Source organism: Gallinula chloropus, assembly GCF_964237585.1.
Source record: "Gallinula chloropus genome assembly, chromosome: 3".
NCBI classification, from domain to species: Eukaryota; Metazoa; Chordata; class Aves; order Gruiformes; family Rallidae; genus Gallinula; species Gallinula chloropus.
The window spans coordinates 27,132,594-27,145,209 of NC_140087.1; the positions used below are offsets into that span (position 1 = coordinate 27,132,594).

Consider the following 12,616-nt stretch of genomic DNA (forward strand, 5'->3'; position numbering starts at 1 on the left):
CTTGTGGTTATTCCTAACTGTGTTGTGACTTTTCCTGGGAAGAGAAGATTTGAAACAGTACAGGAACTCCTTCCCAAATATTATTGTGAGGTCCCTAGTTCCCTAACCTACCGATTCATCCTTTCTGCTTCCCAAGATATGCCTAGCTGAAGGCATGCCATGAATCCTTGCATCTCGGCCGTATGAATCACTGCTAAGCCTCGGCTCACATTCATGGACCCTGTCTAAATTTGCCCTGAAGCTGAAGTCCATTAGTTTTAAGCCCCCCATGGCTCTCTGCTTTCACCGGCAGAGAGGGGTCAGTCAGAACAAGAATAAATTTCACAGGCAACAACCCAAGTATTCCTCTGGCCTTTTCATGTTCCCTCTAGCATGTCTACATTGACATTTAGAGAGGCAGATGGGCTCACATTTAAGAAAAAGTTTTGAAATAATCTGCTTTGATTGGGTGCCTAAACTATTGGATTTTATCCACGTGATTTTCTTCTGCTGCTGTGAATTCTTGAGGTCGGTACATTCAAGTCCCTAAGTAGCTGTGAGCCTCCTACCAGGTCTCTTCCAGGACTGACCTCCTGACTGGAGAGTGGTGTGGTGACGTGGGCTGAGCTCAGTCAAAGGCGTCACCAACACCCACATTCTAATATTAAATCTTATCTCTGGTGCCCATCACTCTGGTTTAAACAAGATGCTTTTTCTTCCTTTGTGCACATTTCTTCACTGATAAAGGGCTTTTATTCCCTGCCCTTCGCCATCTCACGGAAATATTGGAAGGGTTAATTGGGGTTTTTATAAAGCATACCGGCAGTCAGAAGTTGTTTTAATTATTAATAAGACTAATGAGAGACCACCATCACAAGGAACTGTACTCTGACAATCCCTGGTGATCCCATAGTGACTGTAGGCTATCTAGGGTCTCTTAATTCACTTCTTGCCAAAGTTTGCTAAAATATCTGGGGTTTGTTTTGCTCTTTTTTTATTTTTTATTTTTGCTGTAAAATGGCAAGCAGTGCAGCTGCAGTGGCTGGAGATGGAGGCCTTGACCAGCCTTTTTCAGCTAACCTCTTTTTAAGAGGTCTTCTCTTGCCCAGCTTCCCGCACCCACATAGCACACCATGCTGGCTCCCACACCTGCACCTTGGTGAGGTGCACTTGAAGTGGTCTTTCCCTTAGCAACAAGGTCACCCTTATTGCTCTCTCCCAGTGGAAAGTATCACAGTATGGAGCTGAAGTGCTCTTTATTAAATTTGCATTTTCCCCTTCCCAGCAGATGCCATTCTCCAGTATAAAGCTCCTGCCAGTCAGCCTCAGTCAGCTCAGAATCGCTGCTACCCTTCTTCAGTGGCACACTTACAGTGACCTTCCTTGTTCATAAGGGTTTACTCTGCAGTTCCTGCACTTGCAATCATTTAGTGTGACAGAACAGTGTTATAGCTGACATTGTGAAATGTGTCTAGAGGCTGGCTGGTCCATTCCCACCTGAAAGGCATTTCCATAACCTTCCACCTGGAGCACACATTCACTTACAGTGAGATCTTCATCAGTGAGGAAGCCACATGCAGGACTGGGGCCTTGCTGTTGTCTGTGTTCCTCAGCTACAAAAGGGTGACAGCTACAGGGCTGATTAGAAAATGCTCTGAGAGCCTGAGCAAGAGAGACATCTGAGGCGCACAGGGTGGAAGTGCTGGGGTGGTTCAGCTCTCCTTTTCTGCTCTCACCCCTGAGAACCAAGGAGTCAGCAGCAAAGACCATGTACAAAATGCAGCAACTTTTTACAGATGCAGACTTGGCCAGGAAGGGGAGATGGAAGAAGAGGTCTGTCTTGAATACCTGTGGCTATAGGGGAGTACAGATACATTTTCTAGTACTAGAAAAATGCATCATGATACTACAAATATCACCAAACTGATGAACTTCTCAGACCAGATTTCGAAGTAATCCAGGAAGGAGACCAAGGGGTACCTCACATTAACCCCTTCAGACCTCAGCTGATTTCTGTTGCTGGCAGGTTGGAGCAGAAGTCCTTGAAGACTTTATTCCATGACAGGAGCTGTGACACCAGGAAGAGTAAGAAACCCTCCTTCCTCCAGGCTTCTTGAATATAAGACTACTCAGCCCACTGCAAGCCTCCAGTTCACCTACTACTCTCCCAGGAACTACTGACCTTACACATGCAACAGTTCTGCGCCCCTCCTGGAAAAATGCTACCACGTGGTAAGAAGAATCACATCTCGTCTCCAGCTCTTCTTCCTTTTTCACATCTGAAATAGACAAGCTGTACCAGGTGACCAATAGCCCAGTGAGATCAGCCTGGCTGGGGACAGCTGCTAGTGAGGGAAGCAGAGACAGGCGTATCAGGGTTGAGCTGAAGACAAAAAAATCAGGCCAGCCTCTGCAAGACAACCCAGAGAAGCACATAGCTTTAACACTATGGGTATCCCAGCTCCACCACAGCCTAATCATCTTGGAGCTCTTTGATATCACGTATATTCAGTATCGCTGTCCTCTTCTGACACTCGACACTGCCCATCGCCACAATCCTCAAAAAAGTATGTGACAGCAGGAAATAGCAGACCATTTCCCATTAAAAGGTTTATCAAGCTCTGAATTATCTGTGTTAAAACAAGATTACTTATGTTTGCAGAGTTCAAAGTCTAAAAAATGTAAGGAAATGTGAAAGATAAACTATACAACAGCATTAACGTCAGTTTTATTTACATCCTCTATTTTACAGTATTCAGTAAATATGTACAGAAACACACTTACAGATTACGATATCAATGTCCACGTTTACCAAGAAAAACAGGTAAATAGAAATGTGCTCTGGCTGAATTTTGCTCTAAAAGAAAACACAATTTCTTATTTGCTGACATTTGACACTGTGACAGTATCATCTCAAGTTACGTGATGTATCATTTGTCTTCAGCTCTCATCGCTTGGCAGGGATGGTTCACAGAAGACTCACATGTCCAAGTTCAAGCATGGATGAAAAGCAAAACACCTGCCAGCCCCTGAATATGTTCATCTTCCCCCACCCTTCTCCCCAAAAGTGTACCTTTTTGTGCTTGTCTAAACTGCCCTTCAGCCATGCAGCTTGGATTTTCGAGAGATGTGACGTTATCAGGATTCATACGTATTTAACAACGGAGGCAAACACTTTCTTGTGTACTATACTGGTTAACACAAATCTTTCTCAGTCTCAGCATGCATATGCATGATTTAATGTGATTCCATTTGTAAAAAGTATGCCACCCTCTTGAGACCCTTGTATTTATCTGCTTTCAATTACATTTGAAGCATTCGGAAGGTCTCCTATACTAATCCCATCCAAGTTGGAAGCCACATAGCTCATGCATGAGACTGTCAAACATGAGTAGTTGCAGATGTCAATGCACTGGTGGCAAGAATCCAGGAAGATAGATCAAGGCTTAGTCACTAAAAAATACATGCCAGCACATCTCAGATACATAGTATTGTAGCACCTCATGAGGAAAACGTGTCGTGACAGGAAATCGATAGACTCTTGGAGGTGATCTGTTTTTGAAATGCTCTTGATTAATAATGCCAGGGTGTGTTTGGCAACTTTGCCTGATCCAGCATTAACCTAATGCTTTTTGCATGAAGCACTATTGTAACTAGTCTCATAAGTCAAAGCTGATGGTTCAAGTCAGGTTTTAAAGGGCCAGGTTATAGATTTTGTAATGTCATTGTGTCCGACATTGCTGCCTTTACTACGGTGTGTAGGCTTTTACTATCAATCAAAATAACAATCATTTTAACATGAACAATAGCATTTAGAACTAATTGCATTTGAAGCGGGGTGGTTCTCCTAAATGAAGTATGTCATACAGCGGGTAAAACAAGCAGGGAATGTCAGTGTGTTTTTGTGACAGAAGACCTTAGTTCAGGATATTCCCCAGGCTTCTTTGCTGATGTGCCTTCTTTGCAGAGGAGAAAGCAGCTCTGGGAGATGCATAAGCAGGGCTGAGCCTCAGTCTTTCTTCCCCTGTCTTCCAGTGCAAACTCAAGTTTTCCAACCATACCTGCTGCCCCACCTGCCCCTCAGCCCATGACTCCTGCTGCTTGTACCCCCACCATATACACTCTCTTCTCTGCACACCAGCACACACCAGTGCCTTGCTCACCTGCTGAAAGCATACCCCTCCTGGTCTCACTAGTCTTGTGGTGCCTCCAGACCCTGCCTTGGCCTGGCTTCTGTCTCCTTTTCTTTTTCCTTCCCTGCAAAGCCGAGTGCAGAGCTGAGACCTGCTTTGTTGCCCGGCCACAGCTTATCACCGGTCATCGGGTCACTCGTCAGGAGCTGCCTGCCAGTGCCCAGCTGCTCAGCAGCACAGGCTGGAGGAGTGCAGAGCTGGCGCTGCAGCAGCGCTTTGGCCAGGGGCAGGTGCAGCGTTGCTGGAGGTGCGCGTCCCTCTGCACCTCTGCCTCGCAGCGGGGTGCGCGCTATTTAGAAGACGCGGGGCAAAAGCTGGTTACAGACAGACCGCTGGGTGCGGTAGTGAGATCGTGCTCATGTCAGTCTGCTGCTGCTTTCTGTAATGCGAGAGCAAAACAGCTCAGGAGGTTACGTCCTCTGGTTATTTATTAAAGGAGTTTTCACATACAATATAAAGAAATAATTAAATACTGACAATGTCTGAGAGAAATTGTTTGAACCAAGTTGCAGATAGTTGCAGTCACCATGTGATAGACCAAAGTCTAACCTTTGGCTACCTCACCTGCGCAACACCCAATAAATCCACCTCCTCAGTAACCACTTCCAAGATTTTAAATTTCTGAGTAGCATCAAAGAGCCACCATTTGAAAAAGAAACTGCCAAATAATGGTTTCTTGATTTTCCCAAATGTGGAATTTCTTTCCCCAAATGATACTGGCCCAAAGCCCAGGACAAGCAATATTCAGTCCTGGACCAGGGACAGGTTCAGAGTCCAGTGTCTTCAGGTTAGACAGAGGATACTTTGGCTAGCATGAAGCCAAAAATACCCTTCTGTGCAAGCCTTAGCACTAGCCCTGGGACGTGGCCAGATGCTAGAATTCAACATGGCACATTGTATGTACAGGTAAACTTTTCGATTCAGTTAAAGAGATTTAGAAAACATATTGATGCAAATTATTTTCTCCTTTTGAGGCCTCTGCAATTCGACTCATGAGATGGAAGGAGTCAGTTTTTCAAGGAAAGGAATACAGTTTTTCCTATGAGTAAAATTATTCCATTGCTAAAGTACATCTGCAAGCTTTCTTCAGTGATTTCTGTGCTAAGAATACATGAAGCTCAATGGCTTTACTAGCACTCTTTCAGCATTACCTGCATAAACAGTCGTATTCATTCATGCAAATTAAATCCTGGTGATACATGGGAGCGTGCGTATAAACATTGATTTTAAGGATAATTTTAAGAGACAAGAATGTATTTCTTTGCTTAAATAAACCTTTTTGCAAATAGTAGTTTAAGAAATTGTAGGCCAAGTGGTTTAACTGGAAAGAGCCGAAGAAGCCAGACAAAATATGTAGAAAAATTACTTTGCATAATGTTGTGAATAATAAGTCAACCTTCCACCACGTACCTCTGTGTGTGTTTTGTGTGTGTGTAAGGATTTTGTGGCAAAAAAGGACTTGAGACAGACTGAAGGTAGATGGGGGCTCGCAGGGTTTGCTCAGCTGTAGCGGACCGTGCAGGGCCTGGGCTTTGCTGATGCTCTTGCATTTCAAGTCTCCTAACGGCCCCGCAGTGTGCGCTGTCAGGAGCTGGCGGGGGAGTTTGGGTACAGCATGGAAGGAGCGGAAGGCCTAGCTAAGGGATCCTGGCAGGAGAGAGATGACTCACATGACACTTTGCATGCACTGAATGACTATTGGGATACATGACGTGCATTAAGAACTGAATTATACAAAGTTAACGGAAATTAAACATGTAGCAGTGCTGTTCCCTTTGGCAACACGGCACTGGCTTTGCACAGTTTTGCTCTACCAGATGTGCCAGGTCCTGTCCTGTCCCTGCCATCATCTTGTTTCAAGTCCAAGTGATCGAAATTTTGATGTGTCAAGTTAAGGGATTATCTGCACCTGGCAAGCATACTTATGGATGTGAAAGGAGGGCGAGCAGTGACTTGAAAGGGGCCAAGACAGAAGCGAGGATGCGTTGCCCTGGGAGTTGCTGAATCAGGGCCAGGAGGGACTCAGAGGTATTGCTTGGTCTGGTCAGATGGGAGCTGCAAGGAAGCAGCTTGAAACGGCAGGACCTGAGATGGGAGAGGGACAGGCCGCTCAGAGAGAGGCAGCCAGAGAAGCCTCCCAAAAGCAGAGGGGAACCGGGACAGAGGGGCGATCAAGGTAACAACTGAGATGTGCTGAAAGGGCCGAGACGCCTCAGAGCTATAACCTTGAATGAGTTGATTGCCTTTCATACCAAGTTTTCGTTACTTCTCCATGCCTGCTTGCTCATCTTAGGCTGACACACAGGAATGGAACTGAGGAATGTGACATGGTTCTCTGTTCCTCCCGAAGCACCCTGTGTAACCTCGAGTGAGGCATGGCATCTCCATCTTACCCGACTGCAAAATGGGGATAGGATATCCTGCTCCTACAGATCAGGGCTGCTGCGAGGGTATGTTTAGTAACGCTTTTGAGGTGTTGAAGTGCTGCAGTGATTGGCACTGTGGAAATTCTATAGATAAACACCTATATATAACCTCCCTGCCACTAGCACAGTCATAGGGGTGACATCAGATTGACACCGCTGTTTCAATATATAGCATGTACTGCATGTGTCAGAAACAACGAGAACAAACCTGTCAGCGTTGGGTATGCGTGAAGAAAGCGATACAATGCCTGTTAAATCAGATACGCCATGTCCACTACAGAAAAGAGGAAAAGATGAGGTAACATTAAAGAGAAAGTGTTAATTTCCTTTTCAAAGAACACTACACTCTTATATTGATTGAAGATGGTTATCTCTGGCTCTTGTGTGTTTTGTGGCGTTGCAGGGTATTGGTCTTTGTTTAGATCATACAATACTTCTTCCTCTCTCCAGCCTACAATAACAATTAACGAGTCGTCTGTGGCTGCCTTGGAGTGCATCCTGTGCATCAGCATGTCTCAGTTAATAGTCATAATTTCTCATTTGTAAGAGGAAAAGTGCTACCAGCGCTTTCAGTCTCAGAAGGGCTCAGTCTCACTCAAGGATTCCAATTTATTATGTATCTAGCTCTGATACCCTGCTGCTCTCTTTATGGATTAGGCTGCCTGGGTGGAAGGTATCATCCTTCAGATGACACATAAATACTCTCTTGCCAGCTGTTCCTTTCTCAGAAGTTTCTCAACGAGTAAATCATAATCATGCCCCTTGTTTTACTAGTTTCTGATCTGGTTGTCCCCATTACTTTGCAAGAAGCATGTGGAAAACACATCTTTATTACTGCTGTTACTCTACAGATGGCGCTGACTACAACTGTAGGGATTTTTGCTCCTGTTAGTGGTGATTTCTAAGGTGAACACATGGGTAGTGATACTAAATTAAGAGGACTGGGCATAGGTCATTTTGCTGGTCGTTCCTGTAGAACCTTTAATCTCAAGGTGCTACACAAACACCTGAGAGGTAAGGAGGAGATGGAAACGGATTGCTTCACTCATTCTGACATGCAGTATCTGTTTAACAACATGTAATCTGTCATGAGCTTGGGAAAAAAAGTGCAGGGTAACATCCTACTGATGGAAACAAGATTTTAGAGAGGAATTTATAAAGAGGCAGCCAGCAGATGCAGCAATTTGCACAGCAGCTCACACAGCAGGGTGCGAAGAAGGGTGCCTCAGTCAAATTCATAGCAGTGTGAGTCTGGGGCACAGTGGTGGTGTGCTGCAGGGCACTTTCCCCAGCAGATGTTGGAGCAGCTGCCCCTGCCAGGGGCTTTGACATGGATGCAGCTTCATGGGCTGGACACAGCCCTGTGGGTCTGTGCAGGTTCTGTGGGTGAAGACCCATCGGCAGCCTCTTCCTTCCATAGAGCACCAGCACTTCCAGGAGGCTCCTGGTCCATCAGTTAAAATGTTGGTGACATCAGAGCTGCAAGGCCTCCTTTCTTGTCATTGGGCTTTTGGTGACCCTTGCCAGTGTGGGGCCGAGTGTCACGCTGAAGCCCTTTCAATAGACACCCACGGAATTTCCATTGAACTAAAATGGCTTATAACCTGCAGTTTCAGTCTAGGCAAACTGAGTAACAAGTCACAGTCTTCTGTGGTTAAAGTAAATTGTAATCACCATTTATACAATCCCCAAATGGTTTCACCACTGCAGAGCTGCTGTGTCCTCACCGGGCATCTGAGAAAGCAGATGCTGTTTTACACTGCCATAAAGGTACCTCTGGACAGTTTCTGCAGATGGGGACTGGGTGACTGGGGAAGAGGCCACTGCCCTGTTTGTGCTAAGGAGGGAAGACACCAGGACAGACCAATGTCGGATTAGCACCTTTCAGAAAGCTTTAACATTCCCTTTAAGAGCAGTTAAGGGGGGAGAAAAGGCCAAGCAAGGTATTGATGAAAACAGTGTTAAAAAAAGCAGCACTTACTGGTTGGAAGATAGAATCTGTAATCAGGCTTTCAAGAATGAGCACTTAATTTGCCTAAAGACTATTACAGAACTCATTCTTAATGTACCTGATTTGCATAAATCTTTTTTTTCCCGTCCACCTGTTGCAGCAAACAGCTAAAACAGGAAAGTGCAGTCCTCCATCAAAGCTCAACTCGTCAAGCCAACACTACAGATGTGCTGCCTGTTTGTAATGTGATTTTCCAGTCTCAAATGTCATATATAACATGTGGGGGGTGGCATGTAGTTTAATAATGTCTTTTAATGAGTCCTTAATGAACAGTTTCTCTCAAGAAGCAGTGGTTTCTTGGAAGTTCTAGGAATTAATCCACCTGCAGCTCTCCGGGTGGCTTTTTTGCCGTCTGTACAAATTCAGCTTGACTCAGAGATTGTTCCTTTGGAGTCACTCTCCAGGGATCGAATCGCCATATGATCACCTTCGTGAAAATTCCCCCTGGGCTCCACGTGTTGAGCTGATTTCTCTCTGTTTTCATGCAGCATGACCAGCAGTTGAAGATTTGGCAAGCCAGACTTCTTCCCCACTTGTAGGTGATGGGACCTCAGGCAGCAGCGCTGTGTGGAGAGGACAGAATGGGGAGGAAATGGCAGCTTGCTGGCCTAGCAAGCATAAAGATCTGTCCCAGGGGCCTTCCCTGCAGTAGGGACAGAGAGAGGCAGGGCACGAGGGGCCTGAGCAGGGCAATGCTGTGGCTGGGTGACGGGGGTGTCAGCTCTTGAGGTGGTCTTGGCAAATATGTTCCTTCAGAGGGGCATTAAAATGGGTCTGAGGGTTGCTGCCTTGGTGGTCCAGAGAACAAGGGGCTTGAGGCTGGGAGGGCACTGTGGAGGGCAGCACTGCGGTCGTGGCAAGAGAAGCCAACAGGCCATATTTATTTGCAAGTAGAGGCAGGTACTGATCCCAAGCTGAGAGCTCCAGCTAATGACAGGGTTCATTAACTCCCTTGCTGCTGCTACTGCTGGGCTGGGGTACCCCGAGCCTGCGGTCACCCCAGGGTGCATGTGCAGCTAGTGTCACCTTCCCAGGTGATGGAGAGGGTGGTCCCTGACATACCCACAGCGCTGCTCGGCCCAAATGTCAGCAGAGCCGTACGGGCAGAGCTGTCTCACAGGCACAGCTGGTCTCAGTGGGAGCAGAATAAGTTGTCCAGGCAAAAATGTGGCATTGCTTGTAAATATTTAGTTCATAATAAAAATGCCATATCAATACAGCATTGATTCCTAGTGCTGGCATAGTTCAGTGTTATAATACAGTACTAGTAATTATACACTGATTATATATTATTACCTTTCTTAAAAACTTTAAATGGTGCAGAGTAACACCTGCTGGAAGGCTGTTGCGGTGGCTGATCATCCTCACCATTTAAAGCTCGTTCTTATTTGAACCTACTCATCCCTCAGTCTTTCTCAAGTAAGCCCTGAAAATATTTTGACAAACAAGGTGAAAAATGTTGTGCTGCTCCCCAGCCTGCCAGTAAGTAAAAGAGATCAATCCCAGCGATACCGGGTGGGCATCTTTGATCGGCACAGCATGATCTTTAACAAACAGGTCCAGGAAGCATCAGTGGTTTTTTTCTCTCTTAAGCCTCAGCTTCCCATTGGCCCAAGCTTACTCAGAAATCAGGGGGCAAAAATGTTAGAGGGTATGAAATTTCTGGCTTCCTGCAGCTTTCCCAGCCCTGATGGATCCAATGCCGAGCACATTTGACCCCTGCTCACCTTCACTAGACTTCAGTCCAGGTGCCAGTCTGATTCAAATTTGATATTTATAGCTCCAGAGTTTTAATTGGCATTGATTGACAGATGGTATCCTTGGTTACAAAATTTCATGGTTTTTAAATTACAGGTTTTGGAGGGGCTGAAAAAGGAAGGGGAAATTTCATCTTGGTTGTAGTTTTGATAGAAACAGCTTCTTCAGACTGGCAGCTTCATTGAACTATTTAAGCCAAAATTCATGCTTTGGATTTGTAAAGCTACAGTGTTTGCAGGTAATATCGACACTTGCTGTAACAGGCTAAGATTAAAGATACACCTCTCTGATTTTCTCCTTGCACTTTTAGTTGCACTGTACTTTTCACAAGATTTTGTACATAAACTCTTTGCTGATACAGTTCACTGTCCTCCCCCCCACCTTACCTTTATAAAATAGCAGAAATGGGGAAAATAATGGCCTATTTTATTACATAAATACAGGAACTGGGAGGAGGGAATGGAGAAAAGGACTCTAGATTAAGGTTTGATTGCTGAAATTATTTTAACTACTTTTTAATTGGCAAGCTGTTGAGTTGTTATCATCAATGAAGAGCACATCAACAAGCAGTATCTAAAGCAGCAAACATTTCAATTGAGAAACTGAGCTCACAAGCTCTGTAACCATCATCCACAGAGCGAAGAGTTAAGATGCGGTGACTGGATCACTAGAATACATCATACAAAAAAATACCAAAGGTGGAGTTTGGAGTTAAAAGTCCTTGATGTCCTCCGTGGGTTTTTCTTCTGAAGAGGTTATGAAGCCAGGGTAGGAGACGTCTGCACAGCCTCCAGGTTCCCCGCTTTGGGGGCTGTGCAGAGCGAAGCGCTGATCTCTGTCTGAAGACCTTTTCCATGGAGATGCAGGACATAGAGGTGAATCTCCAGGGCTTGCTTTGCTGTCAGTCTCTGTTAATGGACTCTGAAGGTCTGTGCAGTTTATAGATCTTTCATCTAATAGTGGGCACCTCTGTCACAGACCACATGTCAAACATCTTTGCGTTCCCTTGATGCCGATTTATACTGTTTAAAGGGATGGGGGTGGAACAAGTTGTTAAGAGATGAAGAAATTGAAAGCTCCCCTAACTGCTGTATTATCCACCTGAGGTTCTCTGAATGCTAGTCATTAATTACTAATGCCTTGAAAATCAGAGCAGTTACCCGATTAGAATTACATGCCATCTCAGAGCCAGGGCATTTCCATTATCTTATCACTTCCCATTCAAACAGTTCTTCCTTCACAGCTATTCCAGGCTCAGCCCCCACTCTGTTTCCTCTCATATGGACCTGTTACCAGCACAAGGATATTTCTACTCTGTGCTTGTCCTGCCTTCACATTGGTGAAAATCAGTGTGGTTTACAGTGTGATTATTATTAATTTGGCCCTGCAGCTCCTCACAGAACTAAATGTGCACATCTGATGTCAGACCATGGCCAACATAAGCCAAAGCCCTCTTTTCCAGTTGGTGAGCAAGCATTGTGCAAGGATCAAACCTAGTTTGTTGCCTTCAGACTTCCCTGGGAAGGAGAGTTCACAGTCACAGTCACACCAACCCCCAGGACCAAGCTCTCAGCCAAAATGCTTCCCTTTATAGACCTGTGATAGCTTGGCCCCGTGCTGGTTCTAGGTGAGCTGTGTATTCAGAAATGATGGGCTTGATTTCCTGGCACATATGTGCTTTGCTTATGTATATTTTCATGCCTGCCAGCACTCTGAAATCTAGACATGGAGTGTTGGGGGCAGGCTAGATGCAATTTTTCATGCTGCTGACATTAATTGGATGAACAGACCTTCTCAGAAGGGGCAGTGTAGGAAATGTGTATGGGAAAATGACAAAGTAAGGACTTTCACGGCTAAATAAAGACAACTGGCTGAAAATGGTTTTTACAGCTTTGGCTTTCATATGTTTCATTTGGGAATGTAAAACCATTTTGCACAACAACTAACAAATTAAGATTCACAACACCTTTCTGAAGAAGATAATTGCTCCTGTCTTACAGATGGAGGAACAGAGGTATTGAGGCTATCATTTCAAAATATGTCCCCTGTTTTCAAATCCCCAGATTGAGATACATTTAAACCTCATTCTCAGAAGCATTACATACCACCATTTATATTCATTCATTTGACACTGTTTGTGCCTAGAGTCTCTGAAAATCAGATGCGTTGCCTCCTAACTTGAGTGGTCAGAATAACTTCGTGATGTGGCAAAGATCACAGAGCAATTGCAAGGCCAAAAGAGGGCTGGG

At 45.1% G+C, this 12,616-nt stretch overlaps 1 protein-coding gene across 2 annotated transcripts in view; it reads left to right on the plus strand.

The window, feature by feature from the left end:
• Positions 1–12,616, plus strand: part of AIG1 (androgen induced 1) — a 122,842-nt gene that overhangs the window by 95,511 nt on the left and 14,715 nt on the right. The gene's annotated exons all lie outside the window — the stretch shown is intronic.